This window comes from Saccopteryx leptura, chromosome X, assembly GCF_036850995.1.
Source record: "Saccopteryx leptura isolate mSacLep1 chromosome X, mSacLep1_pri_phased_curated, whole genome shotgun sequence".
NCBI classification, from domain to species: Eukaryota; Metazoa; Chordata; class Mammalia; order Chiroptera; family Emballonuridae; genus Saccopteryx; species Saccopteryx leptura.
In genome coordinates, this window is record NC_089516.1 from 106726900 (window position 1) to 106752782 (window position 25883).

The 25883-nt window shown below is 37.4% G+C and overlaps 1 protein-coding gene across 3 annotated transcripts in view; it reads left to right on the forward strand.

Moving 5' to 3' along the window:
• The first annotated feature begins 622 nt into the window (after nucleotides 1–622).
• PLS3 (plastin 3) overlaps nucleotides 623–25883 on the forward strand; it is a 98499-nt gene continuing 73238 nt past the window's right edge. For 2 of the 3 annotated variants that reach the window (XM_066356667.1, XM_066356668.1), the window contains exon 1: nucleotides 625–763. The gene's annotated coding sequence lies outside the window, so the exon portion shown is untranslated. Of the gene's footprint in view, nucleotides 764–25883 lie in introns of all 3 variants that reach the window. The other variant, XM_066356669.1, reaches the window with a different exon arrangement.

Below are 25883 nucleotides of genomic sequence, written 5' to 3' on the forward strand. Positions count from 1 at the left end.
TGGAAGCACTTTAGTTCCACCATCCCTTTCCTCCTCCACCTCTTTCCGCCTGGATATACATACCAGACAGGTTATTTTGGTTAACAGTTTACTTGGCACGAAGCCAAAGACTTGAGAGCCGGGTCCTGGCCACAGTCTGCTCTCCAGACCTCCTAAGGAACGGGAAGATTGCTGAATTTTCCCCTCCGCGCTGCTCTGCACCTGGGCTGATTGGAACCGATTAAGCTAGTAGAAATGTCCCTTCCCATACCGAAATTCCCTTCAAGATTTCGGGGACAAACTGTACCCTGCATAGGCTTAAATAGGGGCTTGATGGCATTCAAGCTTCGTTCCCAACAGTCTCATCTTTTCATTTTTTTCAGAAGATTTTTTTGAACATTTTTCTGAAAACGAGCTGTACACTGTGGACTTTTCTAATTTCTTCTAGCCAGGGAAAGGAAGACGCTGGCGCGGGGGGACCAATCTCAGATCCCAGCAGCACAGTTCCAGTCCCCATCGCGCCCGGGCGCCCATCCCAGTGATTATGCTCCCAGCACCCCACCCAGCTGATGTGACAGGTTCGTGGCCCAATCCGCTTCCTGGTTCCCAGGCCGCCTGCAAGCATCACCCGAACCAATGGCGACGGCCGAGGGGCGGAGGGGCTGGCCCGAGGGGAGGGAGTGCTGGCTTTAGAACCGCAGCCGCAAAGATTCCGAGAGGCAGAAGTTGTTTGAGCGCGTCGGTTGGAGGCAGTCGGGCCAGATCCGGTACTCTGCGACTTTAGGTAAGTGCCTTCTCGGTAGGGGAGGGCACGAGGGTAGAGGGTGTGCCTGGGCGTTGGCAGGAGCGGGTCCCGGGGAGAGCATCACCCGGAGCCCCAGCAAGAACATGCCGCACACTAGGGCGGGGGCCAGAGCGCAGAGAAGGGGGCTGGAAAGACCTTAGCCCTAGCCTTTAGGCGCCAAAGTTGTCACTACCGTCAAGGATGGGTGGGAGAGACAGTGTCCCCCATGACCAGCACCCGCCGTAAGCACGTTTTCTGCTCTTCACTGTAGAGACGGTACTTTCCTAATACTTGCTCTTAACTTGTTGCCAACCTTGAGCTGGAGTCCCTGACGCCAACCCTTGCCCTTCTTCCCTTCTGTGGCGACGCCCCGAAATGGAAAACGAGCGCCTAACTTCCCTCTGTCGTCCTTCTCCAGCTACTACCACCCCTCCACCCCCTCCCAGCTCCGGATTCAGGAAATCCCAGAGCCCACAGCCTGCGACGCCTCCAGCCCCCGCTCACCCGCGTCGGGTGACCTCGCGGGCTCGGGAAGGGGGGTTGCCGTGTCCCCGGGAGCGAACGAGGCTCCGGTGGCCCGCGCTCCGCTCGCTTCCCTTGCCCTGAGCGAGGGCGTCGCGATCGCACCGCGTCTCCCTATGAGTAAGCACTTTTTTTCCTTTCAGTAGCCGAACATCTCTCAGGCCGTCGGGCAGTACCTTTCTGTTCTCCTCTCCCTCGCCTCCCCACCGCCCCGCCCGTCGGCGCCTTCTCAGCTCCTCGGGCTCTGTAGCCCTGAGCGCGCGCTCGGGACTGAGGCAGCCGGGGACCTCCCGGGACGCCCTGGGAGGCAGAGCCCTAAGCAGCGCCGGGAGGGTGGGTACTGTCCCCCTCCCACCACACAGCTGCACTTGTCGGTATTTACTTTTCTCCACCAGCAGTTCTTAAGCGCTGTAATGAGGGGCTAGGGGGCGCCGACCACCCCCGACCCGGCTTCTCGCCAGTCTCGAAGTTGCTGCCGCCGCCGCTGCTACTTACACTAGTGTGAGGGCGGCTCCGATGGCCTCGCTCCAGGGCAGATGATCTCAGCCAGGGAGGTGGAGTAGGGTTAAAGCCGGGCACGATGCTTCTTGCTCCTCACCTGATCAGTACCACATCCTTAGTGGGCTGAACGTTGAATTTAAGACTGAGTTGAAGATCCTCGCTATTAGGAATAGCAATAGACAGGATGCTTGGGTTGCCTGGCCTGCTACAAGGAATGGGGGATGGGAAGGAGCCTGGTTGGCCACAAAGTAGGTAGAAAACATAGGTGAAGTAAAAAACGGAGAGGTAAGTAGTACTCCACTTAAGTGGCTGTCACAGTGTAATGGGGAGCCTAAGTTTGATCCTGGAGATGCAATTTACAATGAATTCCAACGAAGTTGTGGGGAGTCCCACACATGCCAGTGGACATCACATGCCCCAAGTCTCTCATGCCCTTAGGGTAATGATCACATGGTTTCTTTTGACTTTAAGATTGAAATGTAATGGCTGAAGCCCCTATTCTAAAAATTAAAACTTCAAAAAAAGGGGAGGGGAGTGTTAACTGGTCTCTGCTCTAGGGAATTCTACTTGGATTTGAATGAGGGGTACAGAGAGGGAATTTAGTGGTCAAATACTATTCAAGATAAAACAGAAATTGTTTTTAAAATAAGGGTATGAAATATGTTTGTGCTGGGACATATCTTCCCAATGGTTCTTCAATCTAGTGATGGCTTTTATAACTTTAAATATATCTTATTATTTTTCTAGGAAAATTGTTCTTTTATTCACTCCCTATTTCATACCTAAATGATAGATTTGAGGCTATATTCCATAAGAAAGTGTTAAAAAAAAGTGAGGCTTTATCCATATTTTTGGGTCTGGCTTATATTCTAACTGTAGTATTCTCTATATCAGACATCTGTTTGAAGGTGATGGATCATCTCTTGACTAAAATAAACCACCAGTTGGCAGCCAGAGGGGAGGGGTGCGCAGGAACTGAGTGAAAGAAGTGAAAGGATTGAGAGGTACACATTAGTAATTACAAAATAGTTAATGGGGATGTAAAGTACAACTTAGACAATATAGTCAGTAATACTATACTGACTGTGTTTGGTGCCAGGTGGGTACTGGAACTATCGGGGAGACACTGTAAAGTATATGACTGTCTAACCACTATGCTGTACACCTGAAATTAAAACAAAATAACATTGAATGTAAACTGTAAGTAAAAAATTAAAAAATAATGATAAAAGAAAGAATAAAATTAAATTGACCATCAGTTATTTGCAGTTTGGAATTGATTTGATCATAAATCAAGCACAAAAACAGTGCTCACAAAATTTAACAAATCAGATTGTTTCAGTCTTTGCCTGTCAAAAGTTTGCTAGAATAATGAGAGGACACTGAACTCCCATCTTAACCAGTACCCGCCCTTGTGGCCCAAGTTATGGCTGCTTTAGGAAAAACGTGGCAGTTTTGCTATTCAGATTATATATTCCAGAGTAGGGAAATGGTCAGAGGAATCTCTGAGGTCGTGAGTTTTAAAAGTTTTGCGTATTTATAAAATAGATGTAGTTGAGACATAAAGTGAGCCTTAAAAACAACTAAAAATGAAACTGGGAACATTAAGAGATTTTGGCTTTGTATGCCTTAGCCAAAACCCCTTTGTTTTCTGCAGCAACCTCTGATTGACTCCTGTACTCCATTTTCCTGCTGTGCACGGTTTCTGAGCCAAAGAAACCAGAACTACTTTAAAGCACATAGTTCTGACCCCAAGGCTAACCTTGGGGCACACTTAGCTGGAAGGGAATTTAAACTGCACCTCACTTATTGAAGTTAATTACACTGGTAAATAACACCCCCACCCTTAGTGGAAGTGAGTTGATAATTTTGGTTTGAACTTCTGTAAATATATATATATATATATATATATATATATATATATATATATATATATTATTTTAGACAAGGAACATCAATTTGTTGTTCCACTTATTTGTGCATTCATTGGTTGATTCTTGTGTATGCCCTGACCAGAAATCAAACCCTCAACCTTAATGCATTGGGACAACACTCTAAACAACTGAGCCACTCGGCCAGAGATAGATTGAACTTCTAATAAATATTTAACCTCAACAAAAAAAGGTCCAATTAGGTTAAAGTGTTGGGAAGATAAGCTCTTTAAAATATTATTAACTCGTGTCAAAACAGGTTCACCACTAGGCTCTTAGTCCACAATATTTCATTGTGTTGAGAAGTCCACTCATCTAAAAACGCTGACTTCATTTTTTTAGTGGTATAATTTAATGAACCCAGGTTTATGATTAAAATTAAGGGCTTATAAGTCTAATTCTTAATTTCCACTGTTAGCTCTATCAACTTAAAAGCCTCTTTACCTGAGGTGGGTAGCCAAATTATTCTCTGCCTTGACCTAATATAATCAACATTGAAGCCCAAGGTCTCTAGTATGATGCCATCATTGAGATTCAAATGCTAAAACTATATTGCTCACAAAAAATTAGAGGATATTTTATCACTTCATATTCATTTTGAAATATCCCCTAATTTTTGTGAGCAGTATATATAGGCTTTATGGCATTTTAGGTAAAAGGATTAATTATAACTAGTGAATATGATTTGTTTGAGATTAAGTCTCTTTTACAAATGGTCACATGCACATTAGATTTGACCATGACTATTTATACTGGCAGAATGTCAGTATCCAGGGCACTATCAAAAACCAAATAAAATTTTGCTGCTAGGCAAACAGCGTGACTTTTACTGAAAAGAAGAGGCTGGTTTGGCCATGGTGCTTGAGCACTAAAGTAATTATTTTGGGTGAAACTGACAAGGAGAAGGAAGAAAGTCTACTTGCCATTCATTATTCCATATTCTGTTCTAGGCACTATTTCTACTTGCCTTTCCAAGAAACTTACTGGCATAATAGTCTCAGTACATATGATAAATTTGTGCATGTACTATTATGTTTAATGTAGGCTAATCTAGGTGGAATGTGTATGCTGAACCATTTCTTTATGCTATTTAGTACAGATTCCAAAAGAAGCAGGTATAAAATTGCAAATGAACATCTATCTATATATGACAACTTGGGTATATGTTTTTAGAATCATTTTGTACTTGCTCATATGATAATTTTTCTTTTGGTGAAAAGTAATCCAGAGGGGGGAAAATTTGATCTGTGAAAATAATAAAACACAGTTTAGAAGAAAACAGCTAGATCATGTTCTGAGGCTGTATAAATTATTCTGAAGAGTGATGTAACATGTAATGTATGTTCTGCTAGAAGTTTCAAAAGCTTTTTTGATACATTACACTGTTGGAAGCTCTTTTAGATACCAGTGGTCAGGACGAGCTGTTTTTAGTTATGAGCGAGCTTTGGTAAAAATTATGGCTTAGAAATACAAAAACTATCTACTCATGAAATGTCAGCCTCAGGAAAAGATCTGATAATACTTGGGCCAACTTGCAGGTAGTTATGGAGGAGAGAGAGTTTCAAAAATTCAGTATGTTTAATATTGAATTTGCCTTATTTTTAGCGCATGAAAGACAAATATTGGTGAGTATAAACTGTTTTAGGAATAAAAAAATCATTGCTGGTTAAATGAAAATTAAAATACTAAGGGGAAGCCTGACAAGGTGGTGGCACAGTGGATAGAGCATCGGCCTTGGACACTGGGGACACAGGTTCAAAACCCTGAGGTCACCGGCTTGAGCATGGTCTCATCCAGCTTGAGCACATGGTTGCCAGCCTAAGCATGGGATCATAGACATGACCCCATGGTTGCTGGCTTGAGCCCAACAAACATTGCTGGCTTGAAGCCCAAGGTCTCTGGCTTGAGCAAGGGGTCACTGATTCAGCTGGAGCCCCCCCCCACACACACACTGGATATCAAGGCACATATGAGAAAGCAATCAATGAACAACTAAGGAGCGGAATCAAAGAATTGATGCTTCTCATCTCTCTCCCTTACTGTCTGTCTGTCTCTCTTTCTATCTCCCTCTCTCACTAAAAAAAGAAGAAAGAAAGAAAGAAAGAAAGAAAGAAAGAAAGAAAGAAAGAAAGAAAGAAAGAAAGAAAAGAAAAGAAAGAAAAGAAAGGAAAAAAAGGAAGGAAAGAAAGGGAAAGGGATTAATTGGAAAGGCATTGAGTGTGGAATCCAAGGCTTTTTAGTCTTCTACAGTTTGGACAGATAGCCCATCTTAAGTAAATCATGGAAGTTCTCTGTTCATATCTGGATTTTACTTTATTTGTTAGCCATCTGTTTCCAATCTATGTATTTCACAGGCATGCTGAAAGGATAAGTAAGCTATGTAAGCTTTGGCTCTTCAGCAGACAGGTGCTATATAAATTCAAAGTAGTGTAGTAGTATATCATAGAAACACTAGAACTTTAACAAGTTTATAGAAATAGTAGTGTTCTCATCACTTAAGTCTTGCTACATTTTTATTTGTCTGTAAATGTTCTCCAGCCATCCAATTTCATGAGCAAAAGAGAAATAAAGCCAGACATAATATAATGAAAAATAAGAGAAATGATCGATAACAAGAGAATAAAAACCTATACGTAATACTTTCTTATATTTTTTATACCCTCAACTGTGCCAAGTAGCCTGTAAAAGCCATTAATATGGTGGTGGGTTTTTTTTCCCCTTCTCAAGTGACTACTGAGAAGTGTTTTGATGTTCATCACTAATCATTACAGAATCTGTTGGCTTATCATACTTCAGTCTGTTTTGTGATTGCCTGTAAAAGGAGGTTTCATGTGAAATTGCTCATGGAAAATCAAATGTTTCTCCTTATAATTGCACTCTGAGGACAACGCGCCACCATGAAAAGTGCATAATGAAGAAGGTAATCTATATTTAAGTGGTATGCCATCATTAACACAGAAAAGATAAGTGAATATAGATCTTCATATGTAAAACAAACGTGTTAGACTAGGTGGGTCATTTTCACCACCACCCCCCCATCACACACACAAGCACACTCACTCAAATTTGTTAATTTGGAATTTTTAATGTTTATTATCATCATCTTGACAATTTTATGATAGTTCTTTAACTGATGTTCTTTTGTGTGACCATGCATTTTTTTCCATTGGTTAAAATTATATTTGATGACATTTATTAAAATATCATTTGTAAAGTGATAGTAGTTAATTAAAATGAAATAAGCAGAAAGCCCTGGGTTAAAGGACTTTTAAGATAACCTGGTATTATAAGACTAGTTCTGAAGAGTAAATTGTTTTTGCTAACAGAAATCATTCTCATTTGTAAAGTCTAAGCTCTTATTTTTACCATCTCTGGTTTGAAAATTAATAGCAAATTTTTTTGTCATTTTATAAACCACTCTTTGAAAATATAACTCTGATTATCTTAAACTGTTTTATATGTAAAATTTTACTTACTATAAAATAAAATTTGTAAAGGTAGAATCATAGCTTTGAATATTGATATTATTGTGTCCTATAACATATGCTCAGATTACATAGTCACACTCAGAGTGACATTCTGCTATTGACACTGAAAGATAATTTTTAAGCTTCTTTTCTTGAATTTCTTTTTTTCTTTTTTTTTTTAATTTTAATTTTTAGAGCAGGAGAGGAAGGGAAAGAGAGAAACACCGATCTGTTCTTATTTACATATTCATTGGTTGATTCTTATATGTGCCCTGAGAGGGTTAGAACCTCCTATCCTGACATATGAGAACAATACTCTAATCAACTGAGCTACCCTGCCAGGGCCCTGTATTTTTTAACTTGCTTGCATATTCCCATTTTGCCAATTTTTATGGTCTTTTTTGATATTTTGGGGCTTGTATTTCAGGTCAGGGAGAGTTACTATTATAGACTACAAAGTGTTCTTTCAGAGGTGAAAATGACAGGAAATGGTTTCATGGGTGTATCCTACTGCTATAAAAGTCAATATGTATGATTTAGTAATCTAAATGTTACTAAAGTAATCTAAGACACTGGAAAAGTGTCTTAAGTGGTACATACTTAAGATGTTTTTAATCACTTTACTTTGGATTCAAGAAATACAGGGTCATTATAAAAATCTTAAAGGAAAGCATTAAAGGGTTTATAAAGAAGAAAATTTTAATTACTTAAAATTGTACTACCTACCATTCCTTCATATGTTTTATCTATTTCCTTTGTCAAGAGAAAGACATTTTTACCATTGGGATCATATGGTATATACAGTTTGTATCCCATTCTTTTTACTTATTACATTCTGAACATGTTTTTATGTGATCAGATATTTTTGAAAATGTTTAAAATCACTGTATGATAGTCTATCTAATGGATATTTCATAATCAATATTACTGATTCCAGGTTGTTGGAAATTTATATTATTTTCTCATCTTATAGAAAATGCTTCAGGAAACTTCCTTGGGCAAGTACCATTTTGCAACTGTTTCTCAGAGACAAATATGTAGAAGAGAAATTACAAGAAGTTTTGTTTTTAAAGATGAATTCCTTTGACAATCTCTGAAAGTTAAACATTGGCTTAAGCAAAAAGAGCCTTATTACAAACAGTGATACTCAAGGGGAAAAAAAAAGAGAGAAAGAAAGAAAGCCACTCTTTATATAGCATATCATACATGACTAAACTGGAACTGGTTTAGGTAAAGTATATGTCTTGGAAATATTTTGGTTTCCTCTGATCTAGTTAACAGGTGCAAAGCAAGATGAAGTAGGATCCTGTGCAGTATACAATCATAGGAAATTCTGTTTTTTGAAACGGAACCCTCAGTGGAGGAAGGGAGACAGGTTTGTTCTTAACTAGTCTGTAGATTTCAGGTTACTATAAAGCTCAGTTCAAGTATACAGAGTTTATTTGTGATCATAAACCTTTAGTATCCTACAGAAACATTTATTTTATTTATTTTTTTATTGCTTGACTTTAAAGAGATAGGAAAGGAGAGAGAGACAGACAGAAACATTGTTCTGTTCCTGTGTGTGCCCTGACCGGGGATTGCACCAGAAACCTCTGTGCTTCAGGATGATGCTCTAACCAACCAAGCTATCTGGCCAGGGCATCCTAGAGAAACTTTTATTCCTGTAATTGGTTAAAGCAGGGGTAGTCAACCTTTTTATACCTACTGCCCGCTTTTGTATCTGTTAGTAGTAAAATTTTCTAACTGCCCACTGGTTCCACAGTAATGGCGATTTATAAAGTATGAAAGTAACTTTACTTTATAAAATTTATAAAGCAGTTACAGCAAGTTAAAGCATATAATAATAATTACTTACCAAGTACTTTATGTCGGATTTTCGCTAAGTTTGGCAGAATAAATCTTTATAAAACAACTTACTATAGTTAAATTTATCTTTTTATTTATACTTTGGTTGCTCCGCTACTGCCCACCATGAAAGCTAGAATGCCCACTAGTGGGCAGTAGGGACTAGGTTGACTACCGCTGGGTTAAAGGACTGCTTGTTTATAGGTTTCTCTGATCTCAGGCTATTGGTCTCTTTTTATTTATTTATTATTTTTATTTTTATTTTTTTACAGAAACAGAGTGAGAGTCAGAGAGAGGGATAGATAGGGACAGACAGACAGGAAAGGAGAGATGAGAAGCGTCAATCATCAGTTCTTTGTTGGAGCACTTTAGTTGTTCATTGATTGCTTTCTCATATGTGCCTTGACTATGGGCTATCAGCAGACCGAGTGACCCCTTGCTCGAGCCAGCGACCTTGGGTCCAAGCTGTTGAGCTTTGCTCAAACCAGATGAGCCCACGCTCAAGCTGGTGACCTTGGGGTCTCGAACCTGGGTCCTCCACGTCCCAGTCCAACGCTCTATCCACTGCGCCACTGCCTGGTCAGGCTATTGGTCTTTTAAATTACATTGACATCACTCAAACTCAAAATTTTTTATTTCATTCAGGTTGCTTAAATATGTAGTATTACTAATCACAGATTCAATTGTGATAAAAAAAAATATGATTCTGCCACTTACTTTGTGCCCAGTTTCAGTATATAGTGACTCCTCCAATGACAAACACTTGACTTCAATATTTTGTATATTTGAATGGCTCCTGTACATTGCATGCACTTCTTTAAACTTGTCCTGAGCTGCTTCACAGACCCTTCGCGGATGTTTTTGTCCTATCAGTATACCAGTCTCACTAAAGACCATGTTGAAAGGTCTGTTTGACCCTACAACTTGTTCTAACCACCTCCTTTTTTCTCTTCTTTTCAACAGTATCTGTACATGCTATGTTTCATAGTCAGAATGGGTTTTAGCATAAAATGGCTTTGTTATTTTATATCTCTGACGATGGGGAATTTCTTTTAAGTCCTCTAAATCTCAACTTATCCATTTATAAAATGAGGATAATATCACTTGTTTACATTGTTGGTATTTGAATTAAATGAGAAAATTTATAAAGAAACTAGCACATAGTCTTGTACTTAATGTTAATGTTGCTTTAAATGATCTTTGTCAGGTATGTACATTTATCTTTATACCTCTTCATTTTCTTTGAATCCAAACTCTTTTTCCTTAACTCTCACCATTCAAGATAAATAAAATCAGATTTTTTTTCTGTTTTATTTAATGGCATTGTGAAAATATGCTTTCCGATTGCTTTTCATTGTGAATGTGAAGGCTTTTTAACAAAAGTTCCAGGTTGGTTTACCTAAGAAACTTGTTTATCATTTATTTTATCTTTTTGTGAGGATGTGTCACCCAAGAATTTAAAGAACTGGCTCTCAAAGGAAAATTGGAAATATGACTTCTTTAATACATTACAGACACCATTATGAATCTGTTTCCATTAACAAATATAGCTTAGATTAGCATGAAAGGTAATAGGTTAATGTTAATGTCTGATTTGGGGTGCGGGAGGGAACAAATGCTTCAAGTTCTTCAGTGTTCCTACAATAGCATAAATAGTAGAAATGTGAATGTTAGAAAGTTTATTTTTGAAAAAATAAGAGCAGAGAAAATTTAATGAAAGCATAAAATGCTGGGGACAGCAGAAGGTTATAAATTAAATTAATATCTTTCCAAGATGACAAAAAGCCTTTAGAAATGAGTGAGTCCAAAACATATTAATTTAAAATTTATGATGACCATTACTTCTTCCAGTGAAAGTTTTCAAAAGAAAAACCAGGAAATGATAAAGGACATTGACACATTCAACAAGTATTTTGAGCAGTTTGTGGGTCTTCAGTTTAAAGCTACAGTTGAATCATTTTTGCAAGTGTTTATGAATAATGAAATTTTTATATTTTGTCTTAGGATAATTAAAAAAGACAAATATAGCCAAATTATCATTAAGTGTGGGTAAGAAAAGAGAATTATTGATAGAATTACATGTTTAAAAATAAGAACCAACCCATGTATTTGGTGTCTTACCCTGACTCCAAGTATTCCAGGATTAGTTGGACTTGTGAAGAACGAAAAAAAAAAAAACTAGAATATATTTATAGAGACTAGAAGAAGGGCAAAAACTTCCCTAACTACAGAAAATTATGTAACTATTATGTAAAAGAAGGCTTATAAGCCATTTATAAATAGATGTAAATCTCAGGAAAACTTTAAAATGTCCTCAAAGTTCTCAAATATGTGTTGTGATAGTTCAAACAACAAATGGAGTAATAGTTAGAAATGGATAGTAACATGTACAATACCTTAATTAGTCTGTTTGTGGAATGATTTCATCATCATTCAACTAAAAAAAGTTTAATGAAGACACTTAATGCTAGAGCTACAAATATGTATAAGATACATACTCCTGCAGTCTAGAAAAGAGAAAAACACAAAAGTAGCGTTTGATTTAATAAAACCTAAAAATACCCTCACATGTAGAAAATGAACTTAAATATGGCCTTTTTTTCTTAACATAAATAATTTCTAACTTTAAACCTTGTGCCAACAAGTACAGTCATTTATAACCCAATATAATCAAGTCTAAACTAAGAACAAATCAAATTTAAACATTGTTATTTCTTTGCAAAAATTATTGCATTCTAAAAAAGTGCCTACAATGAGTTAATTTTACTTAAATAGAACATTGCCCAGCCTATAAATGAAGGTCAGCAGCCACCAGTGTCTTGGAATAAAATAGCCCTTTGGCAAGAAAATGAGCCACACCCCATTTAGTTTTTACAAAAATAAAATTCTTTCCAGCTTTACTAAATTGTAGATGTTGTGCTCAACATGTACTTCTGCAGTAGTTAGTTCTGCAACTGTGGAAGTATCCGTGTATGCAGAAGCCCTAAAAATCATTGATTCACCGTTAACTTATACACACAGCTCTCATACTTTCTGTGGTAAAGCATTCTGTCAAGTTTTGTCTGACTCAAGGACATTAGTAAGTTAACTGTAGGTATAACTGATGCCTTACTTTCCTGCCTTGAACTTCTTGAATGTCACAAACTTTAAAATGAGTAGGAAAACCCAGGATTCCAAATCTGATCAGTTTCATTTGGGAGGAAGGGAATCAAATGAATGTGCTATGCCCAGTTGTGCTATGTATGTCTCCTGTATGAGGAGACAAACTATATGGTTTTCTTCAAAGACACTAGTATTGTATTCCTGCCATGTACAATAGAGAAAACTGTATTTCTAGGGGGAAAGGGAAACAAACCCTGAGGGAAGGCCCTATTCTACTAGTTGTTCCACAGTGCACCTGACACAGAGCAGGTCTCCATATATACATTTGAAAGAGAGAAAATTAAATGGCTGTGAATAGTTCTTGCTGAATAATAAGCTTCATTTCTTTCTATAGAATGAACAATATTCCACTGTATAAAGATTAAATTGTGAAATCCTAATCAGTAACCTATGAGTCACCTTGAATACAATACATAATGATGCAAACCTATAAGAAGACTAAGCAAGTGGCTTCCTTGGTTTTCTTTCTCTTTCGGTTATTTTAAAGGAATGGTCATGAGTAAATGTTATGGATTGCACTTTCATTGTGAAAACTGCTTGACTTTAGAGATAAAGAGGAAATTGGAACACACTAATATTTTTCACTTAAATTTATTTTTTATTCTCAATTACAGTTGACATTCAATATTGTATTAGTTTCAGCTGTACAACATAGTGGTTAAACATTCATATAACTTACAAAATGATTCCATACATTTTACACCCACCATGTATAGTTAGTATAATATTATGTTCCCTAAACTATATGTTACATCCCCAAAACTATTTTGTAACTGCCAATTTGTACTTAATCCCTTCACCATTTTCACTCAGCCAGCCACTCAAGCCCCCTCCCATCTGGCAACCATCAGTTTGTTCTCTGCATCGATAAGTTTCCTTCTGTCTTGCTTGTTTGTTTATTTTGTTTTTTAGATTACACATATGAGTGAAAACATATGCTATTTGTCTTTCTCTGACTAATTTCACTTAGCAAGATACCCTCTAGGTACATACATGCTGTTACATATGGTAAGATTCCATTATTTTTTATGGCCAAATAATATTTCATTGCATATATGTACCACTTCTTTATCCATTCATCTTTTGATAGGAGCATTTAATCCATTTACACTTCAAGTAATTATTGATAGAAATGTAGTAATTGCCATTTTATTCATTGCTTTGTGGCCTGACCTGTGGTGGCGCAGTGGATAAAGCATTGACCTGGAACACTGAGGTTGCCGGTTCAAATTCCTGGGCTTGTGCTGTCAAGGCATATACAGGAAGCAACTACTACAAGTGGATGCTTCCTTCTTCTACCCTCTCTTTTTCACTCTCCCTCTCCCTGCCTCTCCAAAAATCAATAGAAAAAAAAATATTTAAAAAAAATTGTTTTCTGATTGTTTTTGTAGGTCTTCTTTGTTCCTTTCTCATTCTCTTATTCTCTTCTCTTGTATATTGTTGACCCACTGTAGTGTTGTTCCGTTTGGATTTCTTTCTCTTTATTTCTTGTATATTTCTTACATATTTTTGGTCTGTGGTTACAATGTGCTTCATATATACCAAGCTATGTTTATAGCAGTCTATTTTAAGTTTATGGTTGCTTAATTTTGAAACATTTTATAAGCACTACCATTTTTACTCACCCCCTCCTTATATTTTTGTCATTTCTTTACTTCTTTTGTGTGTGTTTATATGTCTCCCTTGATTTCCTATTATAGTTACACATGATAATTCTACTTTTTGATTTTAACCTTTGTACTACCTTTAGTGTTGGTTGATCCACTGCTTTTATTATGTATTTGCCTTTGTCAGAATATTTTTCTGTGTGATATTTTCTTATATTTTTTCTTCTTCTTAAATAAGTCCCTTTAACATTTCTTGTAATACAGGTTTAGTGGTAATAAACTACTTCAGCTTTTTCTTATCAGGGACGCTCTTTTATCTCTCCTTTGATTCTACATGATAGCCTTGCTGGGAAGAGTAATCTTGGTTGTAGGTCTTTGCTTTTCATCACTTTAAATATTTCTTGCCAATCCCTTCTGGCCTGCAAAGTTTCTGTTGAGAAATCACCTGACAGTTTTATGAAAGCTCCTTTGTAGATAACTAGCTACTTTTTTCTTGCTGCTTTTAAGATTCTCTCTTTGTCTTGAACCTTTGGCATTTTAATTATGATGTGTCTTAGTGTGGGTCTATTTGGGTTCATCTTTTCTGGGACTTTGTACTTCCTGGGCTTGTATGACTATTTTCTTCACCAGGTTAGGGAAGTTTTTCAGTCATTGTTTCTTCAAATAGGTTTTCAGTTCTTTGCTGTCTTCTACTTCAGACACCCCATGACACAAATGGTGTTTGTTTGATGTTGTCTTAGTGGTTCCTTAACTATCCTCATTTTCTTTATTCTTTTTTGTTGTGTTGTTTCAATTGGGTGTTCTCCACTACCTTGTCTTCCAAACTGGTGATTCGATTCTCTGCTTTCTCTGATCTGCTGCTGATTCCATGTAATATACAGTGTGTCCGTAAAGTCATGGTGCACTTTTGACTGGTCACAGGAAAGCACCAAAAGATGATAGAAATGTGAAATCTGCACCAAATAAAAGGAAAACTCTCCCAGTTTCATACCTATTCAGTGCAGTTCAATGTGGGCTCATGCACAGATTTTTTAGGGCTCCTTAGGTTGCTATCCCGTATAGCATCTACAGACTTGTTACTGACAGATGGCCTACCAGAACGGGGTTTCTCCACCAAACTGCTGGTTTCCTTCAACAGCTTATCCCACCAAGTAATGTTATTCCTTTGTGGTGGTGCTTCGTTATACACACGCCGATATTCACGTTGCACTTTGGTCACGGATTCGAATTTAGTGAGGCACAAACACACTGAACTTTCCTCTGTACCGTCCACATCTTTACTGGCATGGCCGTGGGCTGCTCCGCTGTATACACAGTGTTACATCATCATCTGTGTGAGCATACATGCTGCCACATCATCCTGCAGAAACTGGGAGAGTTTTCCATTTATATTGTGCAGATTTCACATTTCTATCGTCTTTTGTTGCTTTCCTGTGACCCGTCAAATGTGCACCATGACTTTACAGACACACTGTAGTCTTCCTTTCAGTTATTGTAGTCTTTATTTCTGACTGGTTCTTTTCTGTGGTTTCTATCTCATTTTTAATGTTTCCTATGTACTTGTTTAAGTTCTCACTGAGATAATCTATTATTCTCTAAGTTTATCATAACCAGTGTTTTGAACTCTGTATCTGGTAGATAGATAGCTTGCCTCCATTTTTTTAGTTCTTTTTCTGGAGTTTTATCTTGTTCTTTAATTTGGGACATATTTTTTTATTTTCTTATTTTGGCTGCCTCCCAGTGTTTGTTTGTATGTATTAGGTAGATTTTCTATGTCTCCCAGTCCTGGCATAGTGGCCTTACATAGTAGGTGCCCAGAAGTGCAGTCTATTTGGTCACCTGAGTCAGGTGCTCCAAGGGTGTTCACTATGTGGGTTGTGTGTGCCCTCCTGTTGTAGTTGAGCCTTGATTGCTGTTGGCATGTCAGTGAGAGTGATTGCCTTTTAGACTGATTGGCTGTGAGAATTGGCCATAACTTCAGCAGAAAAGCTGTTTTGTCAGAGCTGACCTCACAGAACGGGATTTGCTCTAGTGAGGCTCAGGTGCTTGCCCCGTTGACTCTTTGAGTGTGTTGTTTGTGGTTCTAATCAGGTGGTTCTCTGTTATGGTCTGAATCCAGCCACCTGGTGTGTTGGTTTTGGGGTGTCTTGGGAGGGACTCTGGTGCAGGCCAAGATCAGCCACTGCCTGTGTCCAGACTGGGTCTACCTGGTAGGAGCTAGAAAGTGATTTTCAGTTGGTAGATGCTTGTGCAAGACTTGGAGCACTTGAGAGAGGTTGTGTTGTGAACAAAGCCAGCTGCCACTAGTGCTGGGCTTGTGGCCTCTTACAAGAATTATGGGGCATGCCACAGCCAGCTGCTGCTTGTTTGGTGTTTGTGGACCATTGACAGATTTTAGGAATGTCCATAATATGGGCAAATGCTGGCTCCTGTGTAGGTTAGCTTTTGAAAGAGGTTCTAGCTACATGCATAATTGGGTGGGTCTGTGTCTCAGAGATCACTAGGGCAGGGTGATTGCTGTGTTAACTGGGTTAACAGAGACTCAATTTTGGTATCTGCTGTGACTGCAGGGTGTGGTAGTGGGTGGGGGGATGAGGGAATCCACAAAAGAACAGTGGCATCCCAGCTTCTGTTGCCCCTCCAGCCATCATCTTAAAGCCAGACAATTCAGTTCCTCCTCCTATATCCCTGGTGCATTTCAAATTGCTGTTCCTTCACTGGAGCTTAGGGTGAGTGTGAGTAAATAAGTCTCTGTGCAGGCCCTTTAAGAGGATGCCTGTATCTGCAGCAGCTCTATATCTCACCTCAACTAAGTCCCTGCTGATTTCCACAGCCACCTGTTCTGGGGACTCTTCCCCCACTGGTGGCCTGGGCTTTGGAGTCCAGTGCGGGGCTTGGAACCCTCGCTCTTCTGGGTGGACCTTGCAGTTGATTAATTATTTTTAAAATTATTTTAATTTTTCCTCCTAATTTTTTTTTAAGATTTTTACTTATTGATTTTATAGAGAGGAGAGAGAGAGAGAGAGACAGGGATGGGGAGGAGCAGGAAGCATCAGCTCATAGTAGTTGTTTGTTGTACTGGGCAAGCCTGGGGTTTTGAATTGGTGACCTCAGCATTCCAGGTTCATTCAATACCTTATCCACTGCACCACCACACGTCAATCTCCCTCCTAATTTTTAATGACCACATGTGGGTGTGGGACCAGCCCATTTTGACTCTTCTACCTCTCTTCTACCTGTCTTCACCTGGTTTCTTCTCTCTATCCTTAGTTATAGGAGTTCTATTCAGCTAGTCTTCAGATGGTTCTCAAGGGTGTCATTCTGTAAGTTAGTTGTAATTTTACTGTAGTTGGGGCAGGTGAGGACAACACTTACCTACTTTGCCACCTTGACTGAAAGCCCCTCTTTTCACTTTTTATAGCACTTTTATTGAGATATAATTCACATTCCATACCACCCATGTGTACATTTCACTGGATTTTAGTATATTCAGAGATATAGGCAATCATTCCATTCCCACAGTCATTTTTCAAACATCTTCATTACTTCAGAAAGAAACCCCATACTCTCAAGCTATCATTCTCTCCAACCCTCCACCTTCTCAGCTCTAAATAACTACTAGTCTACTTTCTGTCTCTTATAGATTTCATGATTCTGAACTTTCATATGAATGTATCATATAGTATATAGTCTTATATGTAACATATAGTGAGTGTGTGGGTTCTTTCACTTAGCATAATATTGTCAAGGTTCATTCACATTATAGTGTATATCAGTACAGTACTTTATTCCTTTTTATAGCTGAATAATATTCCATTGAATGGATATAACATTTGTTTATGTATTTACCCATTGATAGACATTTGGATTATTTTCACTTTTTGGCTATTATGAATATGGGACATGTTAATATTAAATGTCTAACCACAGGTCACCTAATTAGTTAGAGATGGTACTGAGAAGATAATATTTCATGTACCCCACTACTCTGCTGTTAATGTAAATCCTTGTTTTGATTGACTCTGAGCAGTATTGATTTCTACATCTAAGTATAGCTATACTTTCTTGTTTCCTGATGCTTACTAGCTTGTTCCCAGTACCTTTGTCTTTAGTAGTATTTTTACTTGAAAAATGGAAATCCTGTAAAAGTTGTATAATCACCTTTTGTAAAATTTATTTTATAGTAAATGTTTAAAAATTCCTTGTTTAAACACATTTACTAAACACCATCTCTAAGAACTAAAGGTGAGCAGTATTAAATGCAGAGAAGTAAATGATAAACGCTTTTAAACACAATCATTTTAGTCTGCCTAAAGCATTATTGGTCACATCTAATATATATATAATATATATAATATATAATATATATAATATATAATATAATATATATATACACACACATATGCATGCACACACACATCTCTAAATATATATATTTACACATCTCTAAATATATATATATATATTTACACATCTCTAAATATATATTTAGAGAGAGACAGACAGGGACAGACAGACAGGAAGGGAGAGAAATGAGGCACCTTAGTTGTTCATTGCTTGCTTTCTCATATGTGCTTTGACTGGTGGGCTCCAGCTGAGCCAGTGACCCCTTGCTCAAGCCAGCAACCGTGATGTCATGTCTATGATCCTATACTCAAGCAGATGACCCTGCACTCAAGTTGGTGTGCCTGCGTTCAAACCAGATGAGCCTGTGCTCAAGCCAGCGACCCCAGGGTTTTGAACTTGGGTCCTCAGTGTCCCAGGCTGAAGCTCTATGCATTATGCCACCGCCTGGTCAGGCTAATATATTTATTTTTGAATTTTACTTTTGAAATATGAGATAATATGTACAAAACAAAACTGAAAAGATAAAAAGGAGCACAAAGAAAAGGAATGAAGCCTTCTGCCCTGACCCCAATTCCCACTTCCCTTCCCAGGAGGTGACCATTAGTACTAATTATTTATGCATCCATTCAGAAATGCTATTAAGTACATTTAACACTTGACATTTTCAGAAGAGCTTGGTGTTTTAGAAAGCATGGCATTAATATTGAAGGAGTCTTTATCTTTTGAGTTTTTAGGGGAGAATATGAAAATGAGGGATTATCCAAAGATGGTAAAAAATATATATATCACTTTCAGTTTCAAACCAAAGCTTTTCTCTCAAGTACCTTTGACCCCAGAGTCACCTGCATGGCATAAGGTCAGAATAGCTAATGACGCCTAGAACCCAACTCTGCCAATATCTTCTGAATTCACACACAGAGAAATTCCTGGCCACAGTCTCACTGCTCTTACGGGCAGTTAAGTATCTTGCAGGCCCATTAGGAAAGAATAAGCTTTTCTTAGAGGAATTTCAGTCAATAAAAGCTACAATTTCTGTAAAATGCAATTAGAACTTCCTACGTAATTACTAAATCCATTTAATAGGTCTGTACTCGTTAACAGTATTCCAGGCACTGGTATCACTAAGATGAATAAAACAATATGTCATTATTTGAAGAGCTCAGAGTCTAATTTGCCACTAATGTTTTACACATAAGGAAACAGAAGTTTAAATGATTTTGATATGCTTCAGCACATGGTGGTCCATGGTTGAAGATAGTCATAGAGGTTTTCTGATACCTACCTGATCCATCACTCTTCTCAGCATAAATTTAAACACTACATCCAGGGTTCAACTTTGTTTAACAAGAACGCCTCTTCTTCCCTGAATCAGTTTATGCTAACTGTTGTTTTTTTTTTTCAGATATTAACAAAATGGCAGGTGCCGTGTTACTAAAATTGACATGAACTTTTTGAAATTCACTTCACCTGTACCTAAAGCAGCTTCCAGCTCCTTCATAGCTAATGGAAAGCCATTAGCAATAGCTTTGCATTTGTAAATTATTTTGCTATGTCATATCTTTAATCCAAAGTACTCCTTATCCTAACAAAACTGCAGTCCTAATTATTGATCTTAAAGTTTCCTATATTGTAATACATTGAAAAGATTTTGAAAACTCTAATTCCAATACACTATATTGGGTATAACCTATAAGGTTCTATCAATTTTGATTTCTTCTAAACTAGATTTTCTCACTCTTGTAGAACCAGTATTTGTATTATTTTATCACCAAGAAAAATATTTCCATTTTATTCACTTTTTAAAATATTTACTGTCTATTAATATGTCTGGTCCTATTCCAGGCATTGGGAGTTATACCTGTGACTGAAACAAACAAAAATGATCACCACCTTTATTAAGTTTACATCCTACTAGAGGCATATAGAAAGTAAATGTTGATATAATATAGTCAATTCATATAGAAATTTATTTATTAATTAATATAGAAAATTAAAATAAGATTGAAGGAATAGGGTGTGGGAAGAAGGGCATTGTTATTTCAAATAACAGTAAAAGTAGGTTTCACTGAGAGGGAGTTATTTGAGGCAGGTCATGAAGGAAATCAAGGGGTGAGCCATGTGAATAACTAGGAAGAAATAGCATTTGAACAAGTAAAATCTATTTTGAATAACAAATACCTAAATTGTCATGCATTGATGGGTTTTAACCCTGAAATTCTCCTTTATATCAGTTTTCAATTTGGGTTTTAAACAGAAAGAAATTGCTTTACCTAGATCAACTATTCTAGTGGAGTCATAGATTGATTGTATATGCTAAGGATATTATGTTAGTAGTTACATCAATAATGTTTTGAAAAGATTAATGGGAATAATGTTTAAAACAGAAAATGGAGTTAAAACAAGTAAATTTTCTTCCCTTTTTTCTATTAATTTAATTGTAATATATTCTGTATTTAACTCTAAATTAGATTTTTCAGTTAAACTTTTTACTTTGCAACAATCTTAGACATATTACTTACAAGAAATGCCACAGAGATCCTATGTACCATGTACCCCATTTCCCTCAATGATAACCTTTTGCAAAATTATAATACAATATCAAAGTCAAGGTATTGAAATTGATACAGTCAAGATACAGAAGAGTTTCATCACCATTAGAATACCTTTTGTTACTTTCTTATAACAACAAACACACACACACACACACACACACACACACACACACACACACACACACGAACTCCAGCTTTCTCGCCCTCCTCCATTCTTACTGCTGGAAACAACTGGTCTGTTCACCATTTGTATAATTTTGTCAGTTTAAAAATACTATAAAAATGGGATTAGAATATGTAAATTTGGGGGATTGATTTTTTACTCAGCATAAGTCTCTGGAGATTCATCTAAGTTATCTATATCAATACATCCTTTTCATTGCTGAGTAGTATACCATGGTGTAGATAAACCACAGTTTATTTAACCATTCACCCACTGAAGGATATCTGGGCCTTTTCTAATTTTGACTATTAAAAATAAAGCTGTTGTAAACATTTGTGTACAGATTTTTGTGTGAATGTAAGTTTTGTTTCTCCAGAATTAATACACGAAGAGTGCAATTGCTGGGTTGTATGAAAGTTTCATGTTTAGTTTTCTAAGAAACTACCAAAATATTTTTCCACAGTGACTGTACTGTTTACTTCCCCACCAAGAGTGGTCCAGTTTTTCCACATCCTTGTCAGCATTTTGTATTGTCATTATTTTTTTATTTTAGCCATTTTGATAAGTATATAGTGATATCTCATTTTGGTTTCATTTTGCATTTCCTGTGCTTAATGATGTTGAACATCTTTTTATGTGTTTATTTTCCACATCTATATCCTCTTCGGTGAAATGTGTTTTTGTATCTTTTGCCTATTTTTTAATTGGATTGGTTCTTTGGGGGGACTGTTTTTTTAATGTTGAGTTTTGAGAGATCTTTATATATCTAGATAATAATCCTTTGTCAGATATGTGCTATACAGATATTTTCTCCTACTTTGTAGCTTGTCTTTAGATCTTCTAAACAAGGCCTTTCATAGAACAAAAGTATTTATTTTGGCAAGGCCAAATTTATTAATATTTCCTTTCATGGACTTTTTGGTGACATGACTAAGACTTCTTCAACAAACCTGGATCCTGAAGAATTTCTCAGAATTTTTTTCTAAAGTTTTTTGGTGTTTTGTTTCACATTTAAGTCCATGACCTATTTTTTGAGTTTATTTTTGTGCTAAGGTATCAGGTTTAGGACAAAGTTATTTTTTTCCTTATGATTGTCCAGTTGCTTCAGCACCATTCTTCCACTAATGTGCTTTTGCATACTTGTCAAAAGCAGTTGAGTATATTTGTGTAGGTGTATTTCTGGCTTCTCTGATCTCTTTCATTGTCCTGTGTCTATTGGTCTGTCTTGATTGCTATAGCTACAAGTGAGTGATTCCACCCACATTATTTTCAATATATTTCACCTATTCTAAGACCTGTTTTTACCACATAAAATTTTTGGAATAAACTGGTCTATGACTATAAAATAAACTGTGCCAGAATGTTGATAGATATTGTATTAATAAACTAGAATTTTGAGATTGCATATATAGTAATTAGTTAAAATGATAATTCCATTAAGAAAGATAATTTCACTTTTTCTATACTCTCATAGTAGTTATTATTTTCTAAAGTGCCTATTTTTATAATTTTTAAATCATTGAATGAATATTACCATATTTTTTGCTTCATAAGATGCACCTGACCATAAGACATACCTAGGATTTTAAGGAGGAAAATAAGAAAAAAATATTCTGAACCAAATGATGTGTTAAAATATTTAATAATAAAATACCATATTTTTCGCTCCATAAGACGCATGGGCGTTTCCCCCTCCATTTTTGGGGGGAGGGGAAGTGCGTCTTACGAAGCGAAAAATACAGTAACTGGTTGTTTTTCTATAATTTGGATGTCTTTTTTACTTTTTTTTTTTTTTTTTTTTTTTTGTATTTTTCTGAAGCTGGAAACAGGGAGAGACAGACAGACTCCCGCATGCGCCCGACCGGGATCCACCCGGCACGCCCACCAGGGGGCGATGCTCTGCCCTTCTGGGGCGTCGCTCTGCGCGACCAGAGCCACTCTAGCGCCTGGGGCAGAGGCCAAGGAGCCATCCCCAGAGCCCGGGCCATCTTTGCTCCAATGGAGCCTTGGCTGCGGGAGGGGAAGAGAGAGACAGAGAGGAAGGAGGGGGGTGGGGGTGGAGAAGCAAATGAGCGCTTCTCCTATGTGCCCTGGCTGGGAATCGAACCCAGGTCCCCCGCACGCCAGGCCGACGCTCTACCGCTGAGCCAACCGGCCAGGGCCTGGATGTCTTTTTTAATCACCAGAATTGAAGCTTTCCCCCCCAAAGGAATGACACATTCTTTTTTGATTTAGGTATATAATATTCAAGTTCTAAATTATTGATTTGTTTTTTAATTTAACATTTTTTGAAAAGTTACTTTTAGAAAATTTTAAGACCACTCATTAGATTTCTATAAGTGGTCTATAAGATTATTAAACCTATTGTTCTGCCTTAATGAAAGTATGGTTTATGCCTTCTATTGTCTCAGATAAATGCATTTCCCCAAATAGCAAAATATAATGTACCACTGTCATTGGGATTAGGATATTGAAGTTTGGAATGCTTTTGTTATTGATGAATAGTAAGTCAAAGTTTTTAAATTAGAACTTTTGTGCATTCTCATGGTTTGATTATGCAAAATAACATTTTTTTTCTTCTTTTTCCAAGTGAGAGAAGAGTAGATAGACAGATTCCCGCATGCTCCCAACCAGGATCCACCTGGCATGCCCACCAGGGGGCGATGCTCTGCCCATCTGAGCCATTGCTCCTGCAACCGGAGCCATTCCAGTGCCTGAGATGGAGGCCATGGAGCCATCCTCAGCGCCTGGGCCAACTTTGCTCCCATGGAGCCTTGGCTGCGGGAAGGGAAGAGAGAGACAGTGAAAAAAGAGAGGGGGAAGGATGGAGAAGCAGATGGGTGCTTCTCCTGTGTGCCCTGGCTGGGAATCAAACCCGGGACTTCCGCACGCCAGGCCAACGCTCTGCCACTGAGCCAACTGGCCAGGGCCACAAAATAACATTTTCAAAATTACAAAAAGAATCTGGTGCAGCTTTTAATTTAAAAAGGACTCTTGGAAACTATTAAGTGTTAAAAAAAAAAAAAGCTAAAGGAACTTAATGGTTCAGGATGAAGGCACAAAAAAACCCCTTTGGCTCTTTTTTCTATCCTGTTTATATTATAAATTGGCCTTTATTGCTTTAACAAAATACTATATCACTGGTGGCCTATAACATTATGAATATGGTATTAAGTGGTTAGACTTAGAAAGAAGGAATTTGACAATCACATCTAATTATACTGCCTTAAATACAGTTAGCAGAATTACTTCCCAATAATGAAAACTTCTCTATGTTATAGCATATGGTTCATAGTTTTAGCATTATCATTACAGTGAAATTTGCCTCCACTAGTGTCAGTGATTTGTTTCTTCTTCACCTACTCCTAACAGCTACAGCAAATGTATAGCTACATATTCTGTGAAGGAAGAAAGCAATACGGGGGGTAGGGGAGACAAGTGGTTTATAGTTGTTTGTATGCAAAATAATAAATAATAATACAAAACAGTGTTTCCCATTCTCACAACTATAAACTTACTTTTGCCCACCTCTATATAATGGTACTCATCATAAACAGATATCTCAACTTCTTTCTTCAAATACAATTTATCTGTATTTTTTGTATTTATTTGGTCTAATGAGAGACTTTTAAAAGCTCATTCTCTAAAGCAGGAATTCTTAGAGCCAGTGAGATTAAGATAGCTTATCTCATCAAAAGAACCCTGCTAGTGGCTTTAGCCAATTTCTGAGATAACATAGTACCAGGGAGAAGGACAAACTAGGAAAGGTAAGAAGTTACTCTTGCATAGATGATTTGCTAACTCTATGATTTTTAGTAAGTGAAGGCCACAAAAGTCACTTTGGTGGCAGAATTAATTATAATGAGACTTAGTCTCATTATATAGTCTCCCCCACCCCTCTTCCTTCATCTGTGCTTTCAGTTACCTGTGGTCGATCACAATCTGAAAATATTAAATGGAAAATTCCATAAATAAACAATTTATCAATCTATAAGTTTTACATTGTGCACTATTCTGAGTAGCGTGATGAAATCTTGCACTGTCCCACTCCATCCCACCAAGGGACAGGAGTTATCCCTTTGTCCAGCATATCCAACCGTTATATGCTCCCCACCTGTAAGTCATTTAGTGACCATGTCAGTTATCAGGTCAGCTGTCACTGTCTCATGGTGCTTGTGTTCAAGTAACTCTTAAGTGGCTTAATACTATGTCACAATGCCTACATCTTATACCTCACTTCATCTCATCACATAGGGCACCATATCATCTCACCATGTGAGCATTGTTTGAATAGAAAGGGGATATAACACTTTATGACTCTACGTTATTTTTGCTGCCAATCTTAAGGATAAATCTACATTGTGTTCCAGATTCTGTGTTGAGCCAAACTTAACAATGACCATTATGTGTAGAAAATAGCAACCATTGTTGTTGAATTGAACTATGGCTAGAGATTAAAATCTTTTAAATTAAGCTAATAAAATCTTAATGGCAACATAACCAAATAAGTTAACATAAGAGAAGAATGGGTAGAAGTAGAAAACGGTGCAACTGTTGAATTATACCTGGCAAAGGAACCCTATAGTATATACAGGTGGTGACTGTTTATTTGTCTAAAAAAATTTCCAAGAGTATTCTCACACAAATTTGGATTTTTCAGCTAGAACTCTAAGTGGACTGTTCATGACAAACTCCCAATAAAATGGAATTAACTTATGTTGTGTTTAGAAAGTGTATATATGTGTTTCGAGAATTACATGGAAGAATTAAACTAACAAAGTACTTGGTGGTTTTTTAAGTGAATATTGGCAATTTTTCTTTTGGAACATGTCACCACAATAACAGCGGAAGTCAGAAAATATTTTACATGCAAACATATCTGAACCTCTTCATGAATGCATTTAACACTTTGAAGTGATAGAAACATCTGGTAACAAGTAGAAACAGCATCTTATAAACTGTGGCTTCATGTTACCACTTCATGTGAATTAGTCATTTAAAGAGGTTTTATATGTCTTCT